Source organism: Strix aluco, chromosome 1 (assembly GCF_031877795.1).
Source record: "Strix aluco isolate bStrAlu1 chromosome 1, bStrAlu1.hap1, whole genome shotgun sequence".
Classification (NCBI taxonomy): Eukaryota; Metazoa; Chordata; class Aves; order Strigiformes; family Strigidae; genus Strix; species Strix aluco.
In genome coordinates, this window is record NC_133931.1 from 41,322,901 (window position 1) to 41,346,580 (window position 23,680).

At 37.9% G+C, this 23,680-nt stretch overlaps 1 protein-coding gene across 1 annotated transcript in view; it reads left to right on the top strand.

The window, feature by feature from the left end:
- TOX (thymocyte selection associated high mobility group box) overlaps positions 1–23,680 on the top strand; it is a 225,791-nt gene that overhangs the window by 68,820 nt on the left and 133,291 nt on the right. The gene's annotated exons all lie outside the window — the stretch shown is intronic.

The following is a 23,680-nucleotide window of genomic DNA, read 5'->3' on the forward strand; positions in this document are numbered from 1 at the left end:
TCTGTAGCTGTGCAGCACTTGTCTTAGGAGGCAATTGACAGTTACTCAGTCCATGCAAGACTCTTGATTTATTATTTATTTATTGCCTGCATGAAACAAAACAATTAACATTGTAACTGGACATTTTATCTGACTTTTTTTGCCCGCTCACAGTGACAGCATGGCAATTCCCTTCTTAAAAGACTATTTTATGTATCTATGTAGAAGACTGTTCTCAATATCTGCCTTATAATTGTCTTGCATGCATTTTTACTTAAACTTTGAACAGAGGACCTTGTGAACTGCTTTTGTCAAACCTTTTGGAGATCTGTGGTGAGTTTATCATGCATCGTATGCTTTATAGTGTAAGCTGCTATTAGTTCTACTCAACAGCTGAAGCAATTTAGCTAGCTGCTCTACAGGTAGATTCCATCTCTGCACTCTGGTCTTTCCTGAGACCAGATGGAGTTCTAGGACTTGACCTCAAAAGAAATTTTTTTACTACTTCTTGAGGCCAGATTTCATATACCCTCAATCTTCAAATTATTAGGTGTCCAGTGCTAGCAGACTGCAGGAAATGCTAAGTTTCTTTTGAGGATTCAAGACTCCACATCTTTCTGTAATCTTAAGACATTTCCCATCAAAAACTATACAGCTCTAGTTAGCACTTACCCATACAGAGCTGGAGTACTTCTGGGAAGGATGAAGACAAACTGGGCATAATCCAGGAACAAGACAACAATAACGAAAGTTTTAGAATATTAACTCATGAAGATGAGAGACAATAACCACTCTCAGCTTGTAAAAGTGATGGAGCAGAATGAACAGAAGTACTGTGGTAACTCCCTCATTGAAGGGCTTTTGCTTTAAGAATAGGTTTGTTGGTAATCAGTCAGGAATTGTCCACATGTTCATTTAAGACCTGTATTACCATTACTTATGAGCAAACAGTTAAAGGACTGGGGCATTATGAACAGTCATACATTTATCTCCTCTATGATAACATAGGTGTTTAAATCAGGCATTTACTAGACTCGCCGATTTCCCCCCTACACACACTTGCATGGGAAAGGCAGATGTTAGAGCTTTTTAAGATGACCCACTGCTAGATAATAGCAGGGTTTTTTATGAGCAGTCTCCAAGGATGCAAACTGAAACTTCTAACACTTGGCTTTCTAACCCTGGCTAAGGTTTTGTTTACCTGACAAATCCATTGGCATCTTGAATTTGTTACACTCAAAAGTACAGATGAGCTGCTACATATCATCCTGGATATTAGATCAGCTTTTGTTGGTAACTTTAATAAAAATCTGTGGCTTAGACGTAGATTATTAAAATTATAAGGTGCTGTTCTCAGACTGAACTCGTGCACACAGAGGCCAAGAAAATCATGCTAACAAACTTCTGCATCAGAACTTCTGTTTTGTTCTTATAGTCTTAATTTAAAGGTTGTATTTATGGAAAATAGTTCATGTTGCTACTTAAATTGCTTCTATGGGATATTATTGTCAATTCTGTTCTGAGATTCTGTTCCAAGTTTTAAGGTTTTGCTCTTTCTGTGTTTATTTATTGATAAAGAATTCCTCAGTAGCACAGATTTCTTTCCTTGAGTTGATATTTGCAGTTTCTGTTAAAAGCATCTCATAACCTTATTTTCAATAAATCATTGAAAATGGGATTTGTGTACTCTGACACTCTGAATCATTCCTTTGGCCTCTGGTCGTTTATTAATGCTTCAGGATACTACTTGAAGTGTAGACGTGTCAGAAATGGACATGATATTCCAGTACTGGTCTTACTGGTGACTTGCAGAGGTGCTAGCATTCCTTACTCCCTTGCTTATAATAGAAATTCCCTTGTTCTTGCCTGCATGGTTCTTACCTACATTACTCTGGCAGTTCATGTGCAGGTGACTTTACATCATGATTGTTTTTCAGCCTGCCACTGTTCATTTATAAAAGCGACATGTACAAAACTGTGTTCAAATGCAGTTCAAATGAGTACACTTCCCAGATGCTTTTCTGTAGCTCATCTTCTCCATTTGCTGTTTACAACTTCATCAGCTCTTTACATTTCCTCCAAATTTTACTGGGTGAGTGATAGAGATACTGCATTGGATCAGGTTGAGAACTTCATGCCTCGAAGCATTTCTCTGAATGATATTTCCCCATTTGCAATTTTTTTTAGTGATCTGTCAGTTAGCAGGGTTTTGTGGTGTGTTGTGGGTTACATTGAGTTTGTACACTATTTTTAAAAATGTGGACTGAAATCTAAAGGATAAGAGAAATACAACTATATTATGTCAATTCAGTCTTTGCTACTCAGGCTTCTGATATATTATTAAAAAAAAAAAAAAGAGTTTTGGGGAAGACTCTTTTTCTATAAAATCAGATTCAATGCCATTAGTTCACCTGCACCTGTAGTATTTATTTTTGCATCATTTAACAGGCTTTGATGATTTCAGATTCAGGCTGAGTCTTGTCTTATCCTATTTATGCTTCTAAAATATTAAGATATGATATTTTTTTGTCCCCAGTCCACTGGAACTTCTCCAGTGTTTCAAAATTTAGTTAAAAAATAAGTCAGGAGAGGGCTCCAAGATCTCCTGAGCCAATCCTTTCTGAACCCTTGAGTATAAGCTCTCCAATCCAGTGAATTTAACATGTTTTACTTCACTTCACTTTAGCTGTTTAGTAACCTGCATAGTTAGAAAGGAAATCACAAGTGTGTAGTTGTCACAGCAAATGATGAATATATCACTTTCTGAAATATGTATTAGATCCACTTATCTTCTGTATCATAACTGATAATCTCATTATCAACTTCTGGGACCAGAGCTATGCCATTGCCCAGATTTCAATGGTTCATGACTCTATTTAACCATACCAGAAATTATTGTTTTCTTCAGACTGCTGGCTTCCATAATCAATGGTCTGCATTTCTAAATGGCTGATTTGCATTTACTTCTGTAAGCTTCCACATTTTCCCTTTTGCCATATATGAATGAAAAAAAATTGGTCCAACTGCTTATCCTCTCAGATGGTTTTTCACAAAAAAATCATTCTTTCATGACTGCAGGATTGTGTGGTTTTTATAGTCTGATTTTCAGTATTCTTCTGCATTAAAATATCTACTTTGCTCAGTTTTGTTTATAAGTGTCTTTAAAATTATTTAGGAACACTGACTTTTTATAAAGGAAAAAATATACCTCATACTCTTGCACATTGTAATTGAAATTCATTTGTGAATGCTCTATCATAAGCAATCACCACTTTTAGGCAATGATCAGGTTATTTTTATCTGCCACACTGAGATCTAGTACAGAATGATTTTAAGTTGCTTGAATTATGTTTTATGTTGGGAATAGATCTGTAATTTTTAGACATTTCAAAAATAATTTATCAGTAGCATCAGAAGTCTACCAGCTTATGTCTTCAGCAACCTGTGTGATTTTCTACATATTTAAACATATTTCTAAGTAATTTTTAGAGGCCTGCTCCTTCTATTTTCTCATCTGTGTTGGCAGCTATAAAAGACCTGATATTGTTGTCAATCAGATACAGCTATCCTGAATTAGCCGGTAAGTCTTAAGTATGTAAATGATACCTTTAATGTGGAGTCCCACATTCTTGCTCCTACTGGCTGTCTTTCCTATTTAAGTTTTACTGGTAAATTTCAGTCGTGAATTGTCATGCCAGGTTCCAGTCCTATGAAATCATGTCAAATTTTCTTTCACCAACACAAAACTGTAGTTTTTTATTTCTCTTCATTGCTCACAGAATAATTTATAGCTTTCCTTAGTTTTGTTTGTTTGTTTACAATTATTTTACTTTAGGTCTACACTTTATGGCTATGTATTAAGTAGTCCTTTAGCATTGCTTTTAGATGCTAAGTTAAAGCTCTTCAAGCTCTTCAGTCTCTTGTTTTGAGGTGCAAGCAGAATTACTTAGAAAAATCAGAACTGTAGAAGTTCAATCATGAGAACAAAACAGTATTTTACAGGGTTTTTTTTTGCTTTAACTTGTGGTTGTTATGTAATGAAGAATATATATACAGACTCTTTCTCTTCTCTTTGCTTAAAACAGATCAAGGTAAACAGTTGAAGCAGAAGGAAACCAACTGTTTTTCCATTCACCTTATTATTGAGCTGTGGTTAAAAGAACTTCCTTTTTGGTACTATCAAAAAATCTCAACTAAAACTTCAGTTGAACATGGAGAAGAAATAGAGTCTTTCAGGGATGGTAAAATACATAGAGACAATTGCCTTTGCCTAATGAAGGCTAAAAAGTATCATGTTAATTATGGTTTGATAATTTTTCTAAATTACACTTTGTAGTAGTATGCATGGCAGAAAATAGAAATAGGTTTTTTTGTTCCTTAGCTTGTGATTTAATGTTGAAATTTTGATCTTACAAAATACCTTACATCACTGTTTATCAGAGTTTGCAATTTTAGCAATAGCAGTATAAAATAGAAATACTAAAGGAACTGAAAACAGAGAGTATATTAGAAACATGAAGTGTGAAGCCCTGCCCCATTTTAGTTAAGAGCAAAACTTCTGCTGACTTCACAGAGGCCAAAATTTCAAACAAAGATTGTAACCAAATAAGAAAGCACAGCCAGCAGAGTATTTCTGGGTGATTGTTACATGCCTCAGGAAGTATGACAAGGCATGAAACTAAAGCATGCATGAATTTAACCACCCAAGAAGTGTAATAATCACCCAGGGATTTGGGGGGGGGAGGGGGCTGAGTTCAGTTGCAAAAATGATTTTTTTCCCCTAAAAAAACCATCCATTTGCTGACAGTTGTAGAGAAGGAAAAGACATCACATAAATCATAGATTTTCACTGGTGCTTGGAGTTCCTGAGTTATTCTAGAATGAAGGAGACAGTGAATAAAGTAAATAAAGAGGTAGGAGAGTGAGACCTGGGCCCCAAGTCCTCTGCTTCTAGGTGCAGAATCACCCTTTTTCTGGGCAGTCCATTTTTGGCCAAATTCATCTTGGGGATTTTTTTTTTCTTTTTTTTTTTTTTTTCTGTACACAGCTTAAGCAGGGAGGGAGGAAAAACCCTTGTTCTTTCTTCCCTCTTCTTCCCTCTATCCCCAGGAGCTAAGTAACAATTTCAGAGATCAGTTGGAAGTTATTTCTTGCTATCAGTCCTGCCTAATTTTCACACACTTACTAAGACATTGAGATTAGCAGTTGAGGTGTCCTGATTCCCATTTTTCTTGGTGAAGAAACACATACATTTGCAGAAGAGCTGGTGTGCAGCCAGTGGTGCAAGGGAGGCCAGGTATCTAACGTTCATTGTGACAAAAATAAGCTTAAAACACCCACTTTCAATCTGACTGCTGAAGTTCATTTGTATAGATAGCTGCCAGTATCAACAAGCATTGGTGTGTGTGGAGAGCATGTGGTTAATCTGAGTTGGTGCATCCAAATGTAGTCATGGTTGCGTAATTTTCTTGTCAGGTTCAAGTGTTACATTTGTAGAACATCTTCTGCATTATACTTTAAAATGTGCATAATCCTTTCATTATTGAGAAAAAATGCCACATCGGTTCAGAAATAGAGGAAAGCAGATGCTTAATTTTGAGATGTGCTTGATTTATCGTTATTCAGGAAAGCCTTACATAATATACATAATATGCAGTATTTAATATCCATAAGTACTTTCTTGAATAGAGGTGTTTTAAGCACTTGCTTAACAATAAGCACCTGCTTGCACACTTGGAAGTGTATCATCCATATGTACATGTATACTTAATTCTTGTTCTATAAGCAGCCCTGGGGAGGGCATAAAACTGTTTACAGGTTTAAAGTCAAGCATGTGCACAAGGGATTTCAGGTTTAGGGTTTAATTTGAAAAATATAAATACAAGTCTAAATTAAATTAAAGAACTGCATTCACATGATCCTAAATAATTTGTATATCTTCACTACTAAGAATGTATCTGACGCAGTAATTATAAGTATCTTATACAAGCATTTATCAACAATGATGCTAGCGTGTTCATTTGCCACTTGGTGGCCTTTGGTCAAAAAAATGTTGAAAGAGAATATGGTTAAAATAAAGTCCAGTGCATAATTTTAAACATATTCTCTACAAAAGAGAGTTGGTTTTTTTTTCTTAATTTGTTTTGGTTTTTAGCATAGAAAGAAAACAGCTTTCCTGTTTAGCAAAGAGCAGCCCAAGACCAGCATGTTTGATCGTTAAGGTTATACGTCATCAGCTAAAAGTACTCTTAGACCTGCCTCTGTATTTCCATAGAGATTTCCTCTGATTTCTGCTTTCCCTCTCATAAACAGTCATTTTTTAGAAATTACCACTAACAAATCTCAAAATATGTTTGCCTGGAGTATTTGAGGACAATGGTTGGTAAGTCCCAAGGTGAAATAACAAAAATTTGTCGACAACTTCCACAAAACTTAGCACCGTTACTTTATGGGTATGGATGTAATTAATTAGTAGGTCATCAGAATGAAATGGTTCAGAAAACACTATTGTAATTTTTGAAAAAAAGTATCACCAAGCTGAGAAATAGCAATGTTCAGCTATAATCAGCATTTTCAGTATTGTCCTTAGTAGTAGCGTTGAGAGTGCGGGGGCTGGTTTGAAGTTAAATGACTAAACCCTTTATCCACAGCCTAGTTTTGGTCATGTTTCTGTGTTCTGGTAATTCTCTTGTCTAAAGTCACATATTTGCTGCTAAGGTTAGATTTTCAAAATATTTCATTTTAGACGTCTCCCCATTATTCATATTTCAACACATTTTCTGCAATGCATTTTTATAACATCTGTTGTTATTTGAGAGTTAGTTGTCTATTTGCTTCATTAGTACAGGGCAAGTGAAAGCAGTAGGTAAAAAGCTGCCTTTTTACATCTATGCCTCTCGTTGTCATTTTTTTCTTTAAAGTAATAAATTTACATTTTATAATCATAAACATGAAATGGAAGATGAAATCAGTTCTCAAAAGATTAATTCAGTCCTGCTCACAGCTGTGAAGACTGTGGAAATAAATATCATTTTGCAGTAACGTATTCCTGACAAAAGGCATAACAAAAGACTGATTTCTATTCAGAGATAGTGGGTATATTTATTTTGCATGTTGGGGGGAGGGGCTGTGGTCGACTGCTTGCGACCCTGACCTAGTTTTGTAGCTGCTTATTATTCAGCTATATGTTTGAGAAATCTCTGTAATTTAATTTGGCAACCTTTTCTGCATGTCTGCACCTAGCAGTAGGTGCTCTTAATATTAGTCGTGTCCCATGCTGAATCATATTTATTTAGAAAAAGGAAAATCCTAATGCACTCATAACTCAGAAAGAAACTGTTAATTGTTAGCAGAGAACTGCCTGATTACAGACTGGATGTCTCATCCAGGGCCCTGCCATAATTAGTAACCACTGTTGACATTTAGATTTAAATTGAATTTTCTTCTAATTAAACCCAGAGGGGGTTGATCCTCTCAGATGTACAGGTTAATAAAATTAGTCAGAAACTGTTAAACAGTAAACTGAATTCTCCAAGAGAGCTTTCCCAGTGTATTGTTAGGAATTCTGTAATTAATATTCAAAGGATTCATTAGATTTGGAGTTGTCCTTTTTTGTTTTGGGTTGCATCTAGGTTTGTTGCAGTTATTTCTTTAATTAGGTCTGTTTGCTTTTGATATCTACAGTAATACTAATTTCCATCATGTTTGTGTATGTGTAATTATAAGTGCTGTAGCACCATTCATCCATACCATGCAACTGTTATGTGTAATAACAAGCTGCTTTTTTTCTGGGCACATTCAGTGAATAGTAATCCTAAAAACTAAAAGCAAGTGTGAAATGAATTTTAGAAATATAGCCTAGACTAACTCGTGTCTATTTGTCATCGTCATACAAACGTTAAAGCTGCCACAGGGTCATTTACTTCTTTATTCACCATTGTTTTTTGCTGATCCTTCCCAAGCTTTTTGTTTAAATAGGATTATTTTTCTGATGAAATCTAGATGTTTGTATTTTTCCTATTGCATTTTCAAGTACCATCAATTGGATTGAGATCTTAGCCTACATGAAATTAATCTGTGTTTTTGCTTTCTTGTCCTGCTCAAAGATTAAGAAGTTGAGTATGAAAACTATTAAGCATATGTGCCAGGAAATAGCAAGAATATCAGTGATGTGAGAAGTAGAGGCAGAAGTGCTATAATGAGATATTTGAACATTGAACTTTGAGAATATCAGAATTTTTGCAGAACCGCTCTGTGGGAGTAAAGTTTCTCTAACAAAGATCTCATAGCTGAACCCACTTGTGGTTTTTCATAGCTCATATACAGAGCAAATCCAGTAAAATAGTGTTGGGCACTGAGAACAATTTAGTACAAGTACTAAAAAATTAATACCACTTTTACAAACAAAAGTGAAGAATGTATTTTGCCATTTAATGAGCTTCATGAAAGTTATGGTTTTGGTTTAAAACAATTTCTGAGCCACTGTAACTTTAAAAGAGATGTTTTAGAGAAACACAAGATGATAAATGAAAATGTATAAGGAATGCTTTCCTGAAAGAAATGTTGAAATTCATAAAAGTTGTTCAATACTATGGAATTGAATTTACTCCCAAAAGGAGTATCATTTCTGTCCCTTTCTCCTTAATCATGTAAGCGAAACAAACAAACAAAAAATCTAGATGACTTCATTCTTCTTGCTTAGTCTGATTAAATAAATTGGATTAGGTAAAGAATGCTTCTCACTCGGAATTGGCTTCAGATGGTACAAGCCCACTAAAAATGTATGAAACAATTCACTGCACTGGTGTACAGCACTGGGTAAATTCCTTTCTCCTGCAGGTTTGTTGTGCAGAAATCGCAAGGCATATCAAACTAGAAGTGGTTGAAACTGTCAGGTCCAGAACTGCAAATTTTAACCCATTTAAAAGTGTTGTTGATCTAAATGAGGCTTTAATAGGAACAGTTTGTATGGATAACAGCTTCTGGATTCAGGTGTGGTTCTCAAGGAAACATCCAGCTGAAAAAATCCAAGTAAGAACAATAAAACAGAAAACAAACCTCTTTAGCCCACAGTCCAATCAGAGTCTTTGCACTGAAAAGAGACTTAATATTGCTATTGATTTTTCATGAAAGGTGTCTACTATGGTGATGGGCAGCAGTTCAGCTGAGATCAATAGGTAATTAAACCCCTGATGAGAACGCAGTCTTGACCTGAATTAAACTAAACTTTTGCAGTGGCCAAATCACTTTATCATGAAAATATACCACAAAGTCTCAAAAATTATCTGTAATCACCTCCAAGCAGCCATATACTCAGTCCTAACTTTGGCAATGGAGTAGCCTTATTACATGGAAACAGAGCATCCATGCATGGATGAGAATATGACAACCATGGTCCTTTTATGAGACTGGTCGTGTCATTGATAGTCCCTAGTAAGTGATCTTAGATTTTCCCTCAGAATCAAGTACAAGCCTAACCACTGGCAGCAATATACATCTGAAATGAAAATTTGTTTCTTGTATAATTTTTAGATAACGAATTAGAAATAACAGGTTTTCAATGTCTTGACAGCTAGGCAAGCAAAAGTAGATGTGTGATCACTGGGCTTTTATTAAACTATGTGCATCTCATTGGTGCCAGCAGGACACCAATAGAGAAAGGAAGGAAAACAATTGCCAAAGAAGCCAACAGCGTGCCCATCGTTTGGCATGAAATACTTCAGGTCAACCAACAGTAATCAGGAAATGTAGAAATGGCCATGTTTCCTAGCTTACAGATGGTTTCAGCAAAACGTAGACTTAGTCACTGTATTTAAGGCTTCTGCCAATTGAGTAAGGAAGAGACTGGGCGGCAAGGAACAGGCATTCTATTCGGGGCGCTACAACTTGTCCTAGCGCGAGCCATGGCGGCCCATTTGCAAACAACTCAGCTACAGGGAAGCCAAGGGTGGGTTAACTAGGCTGGATTGTGGAAAGCCTAGATCTTTGCTCACACAGTCACAGCAAATTGCAGATTTCAAGGAGAGAAATATTCTGTTTGCATGGCCATATGTGATTGCATGAGGAAATGTGGTGAGACGATGCCAAGGCTTTTTGGAGAAAAATGGGCTAGAAATTGCTAAAGACAAATAGCTGAGGTTCTTTCATGAGTCTTTCACTGGAAACCATCCTTATTGCTGCCTGTATATGTAGATTTTTGAACCTGTTGCAGCGATATAAAGAACAAAGATTCAGTTTTCTTACTGTTACTTGTTCTTACTGTCTAACAGTATAACTTTTTCCTTCTTTTATTTTTCCACATGGTTTTGACAGATGGAAAATTAAGTAAGTATTCAGTGAATAAACTTGTTAAATATAGTACTGTTTTCAAAGTAAGCGTTTTTTTTTTCTTTCTTTGGGATATCATTTGAGATACTTAAGTTCTGAAGGAAGTTGTTTTTTTCTGGATAGTACACAAATACTGCCACATAAACATAACATCCAAACCTCCTTCAGTTTATCTGTTTCAGTCAAAAAACCACATTCTAAATCATCTGCCCAAGGATTTTTATTGTGAAAAAATAATCAGTACTGGCAGTATTCTTTATCATCCAAATAAGGGGGTGAACAAATGTGGAAGAAATGTTGAAGTCATTGAAATTAATTTTTAAATTACAATTAATCTGTTAATAATGCTTCTTAGTGTAAGTAGTCCCTAGGTTAATGCTTATATTGTGAACTGGCAAAGAATAGCCATTATGTTGTATACCAGCTCTTTTATTTCAGATGTGAGTTGTCTGTTCCCTAGGTGCTCCCAGTCAGCTAATATTTTCTGTTAGGTAAAAAACTGCAGATTTTTGCATGAAAACTGAGGAACATATTCTATGTTTACTCTTTGTGTGAAGCTTCCATTTATGTCAGTAGGAATTCAGTGTATAGCATGAGGACTGTATATTTCTCTAAGTACTTGCAAGAAGCATCTTTTTTATACACTAATAGATTTGTCACATAGTAATTTGTTTTTCCAGTTATATGATAGTTCTACCAATGCAGCAACAAAATGGAAATAATAAAGATAACCTGTAATGCTAGATAAATTACATTTGATACACCTTTTGCTTTTTATCCTCAATTTCCCATCATGGCTCACTGTTCAGCCTTTATTTTGCCATTGAACAAATTGTGCAAGTAAGTGCATTGGCCACAATGGGATTACTTGCATCGGTTAGTTTTTATGGGTAGGAGAGGGCTGCCCAGTGTCACTGTTGGCCTTTTGTCACAAGGTGTGAGTTCTCCTAATGAAGGTGGTGGGGAGATGTTCCTGAATAATAGAGCTCCAGAGTTCATGCAGGAGAAAAAGTAGCAAGTCTGTTCATTCAGTTTTTCTCTGACACAGCTGTGCCCCCTCCTCCGAATAAGTTTTTGTTCAAAAATAGCTGCAAATGGAACAATGTATGGAAGAATCGCTCTTCCACTTTATGGACAGGAGGATTTGCCATGGAACTAAGTTTGCAAGCAGTAAGGGACTCAGTAATGCAAAGTACCTTTGCCTTACTCTATGAATTCAGAGATCATTTTTAGCACTGTGTATTAGGAAGGAACTATGGAAGCTGGTGACGTTACAGGATTTATTCTTGTAGCTTGAGTAGGTGACTTCCTTGATGCTTTTGCATTTTCACAGATCCAGTGTTAGATGGAGATTTCCAGAATCACTGGGGTGTCTCAAAGACTGGTGTTTCTAAATTCATTCAGCCCCCTTCAAAGATATTTACCAACCTGTTACAGTTTGAAGCATCTAAAGTTTGGGAAATTCTGGATATTTATGGAAATTATTGGAGCAGACCTATAAAATCTTTTGAAACTCATCCATCTAGGAGAACTTTCTGGAACTACAAAGTCAGAAAAACATAGGTATTTTCCTTTAAGAATGCCATTGCGACTGTCCCTCGTGGAAAAGAGTGATTAATACGCATTTGTGCTATCCAGTCAAATACAGAAACAAACATCCAGACATATGGTAAATTCTTCCAGTGAAAGTAAAAGAAGTTTTACAATACTCCTCCTACTTCTGGCAATGTTAAAGTTAGTATTTGAATATTTTTGAATGTCCAATTACAATATATAAAACATCTCTTTATTCTTAGAAGATAGGCAGAGAGGCAAGGTATATATGGTGTGGTAATATATGTTATTGGAATTATATAATTAGATTAGCTTTCAAAAAAGCAGGCTATTCAGCAGGTTAATAAATATTTTCAGGTACAGACCTATCCTGTTATACAATCCTAAATTAAACGGTGCTTTCTCTTTGTAGTTTTATGTGTGTCTGTGCATCAGATATTTTGAACCTTTTGAGTGTCCCCCTGTTTTTACTGAGTTTCAGTAAGAACTGAGAACACTTTGCATGTCCTCAAGAAGCATTCAGCAGTTGGAAAGAAAAGAGGCACTTTAGTGGAGAGAGATAAGATCTGCTTATCTGCTTTCATGTGCATGCGTGCGCGCACACACGCACACGCCTTCATTTCCTTTATGGTTATGTATGTGTATGTGCGCATGCACATGACAAATCAAGATTTTACGTGGAAATGTGTGAAAAAACGTTGCCTTTCTAATCTTGCTATGAGCTAGACCATATGACTATGTTAGAGAGTTGGAAAGAACCTCTGGTGCAAATGTCTGAAATCTGATTTAGCTTTCTAGGCTTCTTGGCTGACAGCACACTGTATTTTGGGAATGTACAAGCAAGTATTTAGTAAGAAAGACACACTAAATGGGATAAGTTCTGGACACCACTGCAGCTGAATCCCTGAAGTGTTTCTGAGAACTGGGATTTATAAAACCAAAGTGCAATGGCTGTATAATACAAAGGCTGTAGAAGTTACATGGGTAGGGAGGCAAAGTCAGTGGGCAGTGTACCTGATAGTGCATGCAGACAATGCTGTGCTATAGTGCAGAAGAGTTTGCTATCAGATATCGATCACCAATGCATCAGAATATGCCCTATGGCTGCCAGTATATGCTTTGAAGGATAGATAGCACATTTGGCCACAAAACACAGTGACTGTCCCTGGTGTCAGTTATAGGTAGAATGAACAAAACAGGGTGTTTCTGGCAGCAGATCGGGGTAGGCAGTACTGCTCACACTGTACTGGCTTTTGGGCGTATTTCCAGGAGTGCTCCTGAAGTGCACTGTTGAGGGCTGTGTTTCTGCAGGTTCACAGATATACATATCTGACATGTAACTATTCAGTTTGCAGCGTGGGGATGACTTCCCCACTCCATTACAAGGTCCATACACCTGTCTGGTGAATAAGTGAGAGGTGATGTTAAAATTTAGAAAATGGCTTAAGGAAGTAAAATTCAAGAAATGGTCACTTATAGGGGAAGGGAGGATGACAGAACCTCTTGTAACATTCATACTAAACTCACAGTGGGACCAATTCATTTAGACTGTTTTAAGAACTGGTTGTCATCGGAAAATTGTTAACCAATTCACTATTAAAACTTTTTTTGCTTTAGTATCATTGTTTGAGTGAAATTCTGCATGAGAAGGATTCTTTGATATTTTTGATGAGTGCATGCTTGTGAAGTTGATTCCAGGCTGTATAATAGCCTATGGTGAAAGCTTGGACACTGGTGTTCCAAGTGCAAGGCACGTGTCCTTCCCAGCAAAGGAGGCAAGCTCAAAGAACTTTATACAATTCTCACAGTAAAGTAAAACAAAAATGAAGGGAATGTGCTTTTATCTTCATGTACATTATGAAAATTATGCATCCTGGAAATGGGAAAAGCTATTTCCTGCTCAGCCTGGGCTTTGGCTCTTTAATGTATTGCTCTGTTGTCGCTTTCTGCTTGCTAGCAGTTACCCATGTGTGGTATGCTGCAAGATCATTACGTCACTTGTCATGGTGATGTGTCTATTCCTTACATTTTCATTAGCCATATAAATGTTTTATTTCTACTGCAAAAGCTAATACTAAATACTAGTGGTTAAAATAATTCACCTCCTTGGGCTTTATCATGTACAAAAAATACTCAAATCCTAATGCATGTTGTGATCTCTTAGGTGCTAATAATAACAAAATATGCCACTTGTGATAGTCATGTTCTCACTTCATAATTAAATGAAGTAAATCACTGAAGATTTGAAAAACTGTTTTAGTACTTTATGCAAATTGAATATTGGCTTGAATACTAATTAAGTTGACAAAGTAGCTATAGGAGGCAATTTTGCATTTCTTTCGAGGAAGGATCAAGATACTTCATACTGTTTTCTTTGGTGAGGAGTGATGCATGGAAAAATTACCTAGTACAGTGATCCCTGATATTGGTGTTGAGAAATGCTTATATACATTCTTCATTAGTGTGAATGCATGTATGGTGATACTCAAAAAGGATTTTACAAGTATTTGAAAACTGTAAATGTAAGTTATGTCTTTTTCTTGTATTTTCACAATTTAAAATGACAAATTTCAGTCCTCAGAATCTCCACAAAACACTGCATGGGAAAGGGTGGGTTTGGGAGAGCACTTAAAGTCAGTGCAGTGAAGGGGAAAAAAGATAAAGCTGGAGAAAATTGCTGTTGACTGGAATCAAACTACACTAGTTGCTTACAATTGATTGTGTGTTGTTCAACCACAAAGATAAATTAGAACATAGAATACTGCAATAGAAAAGTGGTTTAGATGTCATAGAGACAGTATGACTATTTTTATCTCTCAGTTGTAAACCATAGCTTACAGTGGCTGAAATGACATTGAACTGTTTTTCTCTTTGATGATTTACAGCCTGTGTAGTGCGTTTGTAGGAGCAGATGTCACGTTTTATGTATTTGAAAGTGTCAACACTGATGACTTATGTCTGAAGATTCTGTGCATGAATCAATAGAATGTAGTGATTTCCATTTCTTAAAAGAGTTTTTTCCGACATAATAAAAAACACATAGTGAATTTTGGTCATTATAATGCTACTCTTGAACTCTTTTTTTTTTTTTTTTTCTCTGTATTTTACACTACCGGGAGATTGTTATTTTGCAAATCCACTTCCCTTCTCACCCCATAAGCACAAATAGCTATGGGTAAACTGTCTTCTCTTTTACTTAACCTGTTTAATTTGGAAGGTGTACAACATAATTCATTTTCTTTTCAGAAATGAATGATCAAAAAATTTGGATGAATTGATAAAAGAAAATGGTTATCTTACTAAGAGTTATATCAAGCAAATCTAGACAGATCTCATCTCCCCAGCCTTCTCCCATATTTCAGAATGATACTATCTGAAAAATTTGGGAAGAAGTACTTGTCATCCCATTAAAACAAAAAGTCAAATTTGCATTTAAATGGAAAATGTATCAATCATTTAACATCTGCAAACCTGGAAGTTTTATTTTATTCTTAAAAAACAAAGAAAAAAGCCGCATAAGACTTTAGCTTGCATATGTACAATACTCTCTGTGTGTGGAGGGACTTCTTTATTTAGTCATGCATTCATAAAAGTATGTAAGAATGTACTAGTTTCATTTGATGTTTTTAATTCTGTATGTGGAAAGTCTACCAGTATAGGTAGGAATTTGTGTGTAAATAAAGGACAGAAAATTGCTTTTTAGAATTTTATTAATACTTCTGTATTAAAAACAATGAGCCAGATTTGATCTGTGCAGGTGTTGGGACATGCATTAAAGTTTTGATTGGAAAATGTCCATAAAAAAAAGCAATTTTTTACATCTGCCTAATTCCGTATGTTCCACCTACAAAAACTTAAAGTTGGAGCCTAAGGTTCAAAAAGGTCTTCGAGTTTCTGCAGCAGGATTCCTTTTCCTTATTTTGCACCTCAAGTACTTCCGTCAGAGCAGTGTCTTCACAGTGGAAAGTTTCCTACTTCATACGTGTGACAAAGTTTATTATGGGCCCTGACCTTTGGGTTTGACTCCATCTGCTCAGCCAGTCCGCTCTGCAGCCACATGTGTGTTTGCAGGCTGCAGAGAGCGCTAAGGGATGCTTCTGGAAAGGCAGTATGCTTCTCCGCTTTGCATACACAGAGTGAAAGTCTGAATATAAAGGAGATATTTCATGTCTAGATCTCAGCTGGTGACTCCTACCTATATTAGTTCATCAAAGAGTTGTCTTCCACAAGGGAGAAATGGAGCGTGGAGTTGTGATTTCACTTTGAACTGAAGGCGGTTAAATTGCACAAGGAAAGATCTGGTGCTTTTAATTTTGGGAGCAAATGTGCTTGCTTTTCAGTCACTGCCATAATACACACGGAAGCTAAGAGTTTTCCTGATGGGTGATTATTGTATGATGTCACATGTTAATTACATGAACACATTTTCTTGTTCTTGGCAGCAGTGTGGCCGTGGATTATTGGTGTCAAAAGTGCTGCCTAGCACTGCAGGAGATCAGGGAAACTGATAGAGCATTTCCTCACATTTCCTCAAACCTCTCTATTGCAATTCAGTATAACATTATTATACTGACAGCCTTACAGAAATACGAGTTACAGTAAGGATACTGAAACTGCTATGCCACAGTGCATTTAATAGCAGTGGTAATTATTACCATGGAGCTCCTGTGTTGTGCTAAGTGTTTAACAGGTTCCTGCCCTGAGGAACTTGGAGCCTTCATGGTGCTCATGACAGACGGTCAAAAATGTGAATCAGCTTTACACAGAAAGTGTCAAATCCCTACAAGCAGAACACATAAATTGTTTCCTCCACTATGCTAGGCATTCCCCAGTCTGCCTGAGGTGTCTGTCATTAGCTGGGGCTTGATCCTGGCCAAGCTGAGCTTGCACAGTAGCAAGCCCTGAAATAAGACCTAGTTGAAGAATTATCCTTCAGATTCTAGACCTGTGTTTCCCAACTTCAGTGCTGTAACACAGATGCTCTTTCCTGATTTTTATATTAACTGTTATAAACATAACTGTGGATTCTCATCATTTTCTTCAACAAAAGCTTATCCTTTTTCATCAAAAATGTCTGCAAAAAGGTTGAATGCCTGGAAACCCAAATATGGTGCTCTAGGGATATTTGGAAGTTAAAATTAATGTACCTTGCTTCCTTGTTTTCATTTGTGCATTAATTTCAGAACTCTGAAGTCCAAAGCTACCATTATACAGTTTCTGTTGCCACGAACCTTGGCTCATACTGGGAGATGTCTTTCAGTTAAGAAAGTCAGTTTCTCTACAAGAGTTGTGAAACAGCATCTCCAGCAATCACTCTAGTGATTTTTACAGTTAGAAATACTTTTTTTTTTTGCTAGTGTTTGAAGTTTTCTAAAGGGAGGGGTCATGGATTGATTTACATGACACCAGGCCTGCTGGCAACAGATGGGGTACACCTGTCTTAAAGGGGGAAAAGGATCCTTGCACAGGAGTTAGCAGGGCTCACTGAAAGAGCTTTAAACTAGATTTGAAGGGGGAAAGGGATAAAACCAGGCTTGCTAGAGATAAGCCTGGGGGCGTCATGCCAATGTTTGAGGGACAGTGTGCTAGTGAGGTCCTTCAGTCTGCTGTCTCAGTGGAGGTAGGGGATGGAGATCCATGCAGCAGCAAAGACACAAGAGTTATTGATGTGTTAGAAACCACAGAAGTGCCTGAGAATGGTCGTGTAGGAATTAGGGCTTCTCCCCCAAAAAAGGTGGTGGGATCAATAGCCCAACTGAAGTGAATCTACACCAGTGCAGAGAGCATGGGCAACAAACAGGAGGAGCTGGAAGCCATTGTGCAGCAGGAAAACTGTGATACAGTTGCCATCACAGAAACATGGTGGGGTTACTCGCACAGCTGGAATGCTGCAATGGATAGCTATAAACTCTTCAGAAAGGATAGGCAAGGAAGGAGAGGCAGTGGGGTAGCCCTGTATGTTAGGGAGTGTTTTGACTGTCTAGAGCTTGTTGATAGTGAAAGGGTTGAGTGTTTACAGGTAAGAATCAGGGGGAAGGCCAACAAGACAGATATGATGGTGGGAGTCTGTTATAGATCACCAACCAGGATGAAGAGACAGATGAAATATTCTATAAACAGCTGAGAGAAGTCTCACAATCGCTAGCCCTTGTTCTCATGGGGGACTTCAACTTACCAGTTGTTTGCTGAAAATAGAATACAGCAAAGAGGAAACAGTTTAGGAGGTTTCTGGAGTGTGTGGAAGACAACTTCCTAACACAGCTGGTGAATGAGCCAACTAGGGAAGGCGCCCCACTGGACCTGTTGTTCATGAACAGAGAAGGATTTGTGGGTGATGTGATGTTTGGAGACCGTCTTGGGCACAGCAATCAGGCAGTGATACAGTTTACAATTCTTGGAGAAGGAGGGGGGTCAGCAGAACTCCCGCGTTGGACTTCCAGAGGGCAGACTTTGGCCTGTTTAGGAGACTGGTTGACAGAGTCCTTTGGGAGGCAGCCCTGAAGGGCAAAGGAGTCAAGGCAGGCTGGACATTCTTCAAGAAGGAGATCTTAAAAGCACAGAAGCAGGCCATCCCCAGGTGCTGAAAGATGAGCTGGTGGGGAAGAAGACCAACCTGGATGAACAGAGAGCTTTGGCTGGAACTCAGGAAAAAGAGATTATGACCTTTGGAAGAAAGCACAGGCAACTCAGGAGGACTACAAGGATGTTGTGAGACTGTGCAGGGAGAAAATTAGAAGGGCCAATGCCCAGACAGAACTTAATCTGGCTACTGACATAAAAGACAATAAAAAATGTTTCTATAAATACACTAGCAACAAACATAGGGCTAAGGAGAATCTCCGTCCTTTACTGAATGCAGGGGAAAACACAGTGACAAAGGATGAGAAAAAGACTGAGGTACTTAATGTCTTCTTTGCCTCAGTCTTTAATAGTAAGACCAGTTGTTCTCCAGACACCCAGTCACCTGAGCTGGAAGACAGGGATGGGGAGCAGAAGGAAGCCCCCATAAAGCAAAGGGAAATGGTTGGTGACCTACTACACCACTTAGACACGCACAAGTCTATGGGGCTGGATGAGATCCATCCAGGTGTATTGAGGGAGCTGGCAGAAGTGCCATCATTTATCAGCAGTCCTGGCTAACCAGGGAGGTCCCAGTTGACTGGAGGTTAGCAAATGTGATACCCATCTACAAGAATGGCCAGAAGGAGGATCCAGGGAACTACAGGCCTGTCAGTCTGACCTCGGTGCCGGGGAAGGTTATGGAGCAAAGCATCTTGAGCACTATCACATGGCATGTACAGGACAACCAGGCGATCAGGCCTGGTCATCATGGGTTTATGAAAGGCAAGTCCTGCTTGACTAACCTGATCTTCTATGACAAGGTGACCTGCTTAATGGATGAGGGAAGGGCTGTGTATATTGTCTACCTAGACTTTAGTAAAGCACCATTTCCCACAGCATTTTCCTGGAGAAACTGTCTGCTCATGGCTTGGAAAGGTGTACTCTTCGCTGGGTAAAAAACTGGCAGGATGGCTGAGCTCAGAGTGGTGGTGAATGGAGTTAAATCCCGTTGGCAGCTGGTCACAAGTGGTGTTCCCCAGGGCTAAGTACTGGAGCCAGTTCTGTTTAATATCTTTATCAAGCGATCTGGACGAGAGGTCGAGTGCACCCTCGAGTAAGTTTGCAGATGACACCAAGTTGGGTGGGAGCGTTGATCTACTTGAGGGTAGGAAGGCTCTACAGAGGGATCTGGACAGGCTGGATTGATGGGCTGAGGTCAACTCTATGAGATTCAACAAGGCTAAAAGTGCCAGGTCCTGCACTTGGGTCACAACAACCCCATGCAGCACTACAGGCTTAGGCAAGAGTGGCTGGAAAGCTGCCTGGCAGAAAAGGACCTGAAGGTGTTGGTCAACAACCAGCTGAATATGAGCCAGTAGTGTGCCCAGGTGGCCAAGAAGGCCAATAGCATCCTGGCCTGTATCAGAAATAGTGTGGCCAGCAGTACTAGGGAAGTGATCGACCCCCTGTACTTGGCACTGGTGAGGATGCATCTCGAATACTGCATTCAGTTTTGGGCCCCTCACTACAAGAAAGACATTGAGATGCTGGAGCATGTCCAAAGAAGAGCAACAAAGCTGGTGAAGGGTCTAGAGCACAAGTCTTATGAGGATCAGCAGAGGGAACTGTGGTTCTTTAGCCTGGAGAAAAGGAGCCTCAGGGGAGACCTTATTGCTGTCTACAGCTACCTGAAAGGAGGTTGTAGCAAGGTGGGTGTCGGTCTCTTTTCCCAAGTAGCAAGCGATAGGACAGGAGGAAATGCCCTCAAGTTGCACCAGGGGAGGTTTAGACTGGATATTAGGAAGAATCTCTTCACCAAAAGCGTTGTCAAGCATTGGAACAGTCTGCCCAGGGAAGTGGTTGAGTCATCATCCTTGGAGGTGTTTGAAAGACGTGTAGATGTGGCGCTTAGGGACATGGTTTAGTGGTGGACTTAGCAGTGTTAGGTTCAGTTGGACTCAATGATCTTAAAGGTCTTTTCCAACCTAAACAATTCTATGATTATGAAAAAATAGGTAGTTTGGACAATGATTTCTTTTTCTTTAAGTGTTTCTATGAGAAGATCTCCTCTAGCTTCACACAGTCCCCAGTTCAATAGGGGGTGTTTGAGATCAGGGTGGGCACAGAATTTACTCTGATTCTTAATATTCCTTTTTCACTGAGCATGCTCCATCCTCAGGAAGCTGTTCCACACGCCAATTAAATTGAAAGGGTACTGTTTAGCCACATACTAACCTATACCAGAGCTCAATGTTCACGTGCTCTCCCTTCTTTTCCAAAGATAGAGGAGACCTTCCAGTGACTCTTGCTAATAAAGCTGAGCATTTCGTGTTTATTATTACTATAGAAAACAGAAAAGTGTAATCTCACCAGATTACTGTATGTGATAACTCAGTATTTGTGCAATTTGATTTTTAGCAGAGCTGGGACTACAACTCAGATGTCAGCCACTTAGGCACAGAGTGCTTGCAAAGCTATCATTAATGTGATCACACTAAATTTGTTTCAAGCTCACCACCCCCCACAAATTCTTGTTTTCATCATTTGCCAGATAGTCATATGAAGGAATAAAATGTATATTTTGTCTCCCTCTATAGGTTGTGCTGCACACAAAATAAGAGCTATTACTTTTTTGCAAGTTAAAAGCTCGCTTGGTTTTACTATGTTTTTCAAGTTTCTACTATGGTGAGAACTTTGGTACTAGATTCAGACAAGGCTTGTTTACTGTTAAGGCTTGAAGGTGGTTACAAATTGTTTCCTGTTCTCTGCCCTGGTTTTATTCATTAATGTATCATAGCTAACTGAGTACTATTTATCTGCCTGACTTCTGCCTTGCACAGTGATGAGCTGTTCAATGAACAAAAATATTCAAGAATGGTTGTTCATGAAAGCTGAATCCTGTCTCGGGGTCTGCCAGAACGCACCCTGGGTGTATCCTAACAAGACTACAGAATTCACAGAAGGGGATCATCATGGCTAGCCTTTCCAGCACCATTTATTTACTTCTCAGGGTTTATCAATGACATTATTCTCATATAATTTAAGCAAATATTGTGATACCAGCTTTTAAACCAGCTATCGGTGATTCTCTTTCTGTAGCATGCTGAATAACATCTCCAATAACTATGGGTTCTTTTCTCCTTGACAGCTTTGGATGGTCTGCCTTGTGGTGAGACTAAGCCAAGAAATGCATTCCTAGCAGTTACAAAGGCTGTTTAGAAATGAGGATCAAACCATTACATGGGTCTTATTCAGAGTAGCAGTAGCAGCAAGCTTGTGTGTTAAGCTGGGGAAGTGCATAGCTCATTCTACCTAGTTCTAACTAGAATGCAAATATGTGGCACTGGCAAAAGTACAAAGATATTGCTGTAAATGAGTTGATGATTGAATGAGCATGTTGAATTTAGCCAAACTGTAATTTAGTCCTCACGGTCCATTTTGTTTTGGGTCCAGTTTCCACTTGCAGTAAAAAGGTATTTCATGGACAAAAAATGCTATCTTTTCAACACTGTACTTGTATATTCTTGTCATTCCACAGACTAATTATTAAAAAAATATATTTTGCATTCTTCCAGAAAAAGAGCTGCAAAACTGAAACCTAAGTATTTTACAGTATATAATCTGTTAATTCAGTTTAAATTAAAAATGTATGAAAAGTGATGAAGAAATCAATTGCATACTGTTCAAATTGCTTAAATACAATTTTTCTGTACAAGAAAAAGGAACTGAAAATGCTATAACGGTTAATGCAAATTTAGAAATCCATAAAATTTTTCAAGAATATGTTCACAAGAAGTTTTTGTTATGGAGGCAAATGTTTCCCGTATTTTCATTGACATAATTATGTGAAAAGTTTAAAACTTTGTTATTCACGATTGAATGTATAGTGTCAATTTCAAGAGTTATTTTGTGTTATTGAGTCCCAACATATCAAATTCATGAAATCTTGGGGATGTGAAATGAGCTGATTTACAGTGTTCTGTATCTTATTAAATTTATGCGTACTATTCTGTTTTTCAGCATGTTTTATTTATACAGGAGCGACCCACTGTCATATTGCTATTTCTAAAACTTAACATGAAAGCCTGTATTTTCATCATTCAAACAGAAAAAAATACGTAATATTTTTAAATAATTAAATATTTTCATCCCTAGCAGTATTGTGTTTCTGAACGATGAAACTGTCCATTTTCATTGCGCAAAATGCAATTTAGTAGAGAATATTAAGTGGAAAGCAGATATAGGTTTTTAAAGATCAGAAAACCTACTTCAAAAACTTGATGTTAAAACATGCATATAATTACATCGTGATGCGTATTTCCTGCGTGTAATCTTTAGCAGTGAGATAGTATAAGGGGAAATCCATATTTCTCTGATATCCTATGGCACTGCAAAGCCACCCAAAGTGGGTGGCAAATGGGTGCCTTAACTTTACTGCTCCTAGTCTAGAGCAGTAGACTAAGCTACTAGAGCTACACTAACAAAAACTGCATCATCAGGTGAACAGGTCTGTGGAATGAAACAGATGGTGCCAAGGACCAGGAATGGGCTTGCTGCATTTTGTTGGTGTGTTTGTTGTTTGGACGTGCATGACTTAGTATAAGCTCAAATTTGGCTGGTCCCAGGGACCTAACACTCACTAACAGTTGCAGTACATCTGGCAGTTTTGTTTCATCCAAAAGTAATCTGTTTATGTGCTTTGCAATACCTTTATGGTGAGAAATTCCTATGAAAATACACTTCTCATCAGAGTTAAACACCAAAGAAAACAAATCCAGTGCCAGCCTGTGGAGAAGAGCAATGAAGATAAAGCAGGAGCTAAGGGGAATGACACAGTTAATGTACCACTTCTTTCTTTGTGCTCAAAAGGTTTGGGTGGAATTCCTGATGCTTTTGATGGAATTGCTGCAGATCACCTTACTTTGTAACCTGTCTTGTAACACCAAGTCTTGACTCTGTGCTCTCATGTACAATGTCTACATTGACACGTGCTAATCAACTGTAGGACTTGCAGTGTTGCTGTCACAAGAAAGATTTGTTGGAGAACAAGTGTTCCTGTTGAATAATTCTTCCAGCCCATCATTTATTTCAATTGTTGCAGTTTGTTTGTGTTTAGGGGTTTGGGTTTCTTAAGAGAAAAAAAAAAGAGTAATAAAAACTTTGATTTAGCAGTTTTATGATAAGCCTTTTGGAACTATCTAAGCTCTAGTCATTGACTTTCCAAATAAATATTTTATTGATTATGAACACTTCCTAGAAT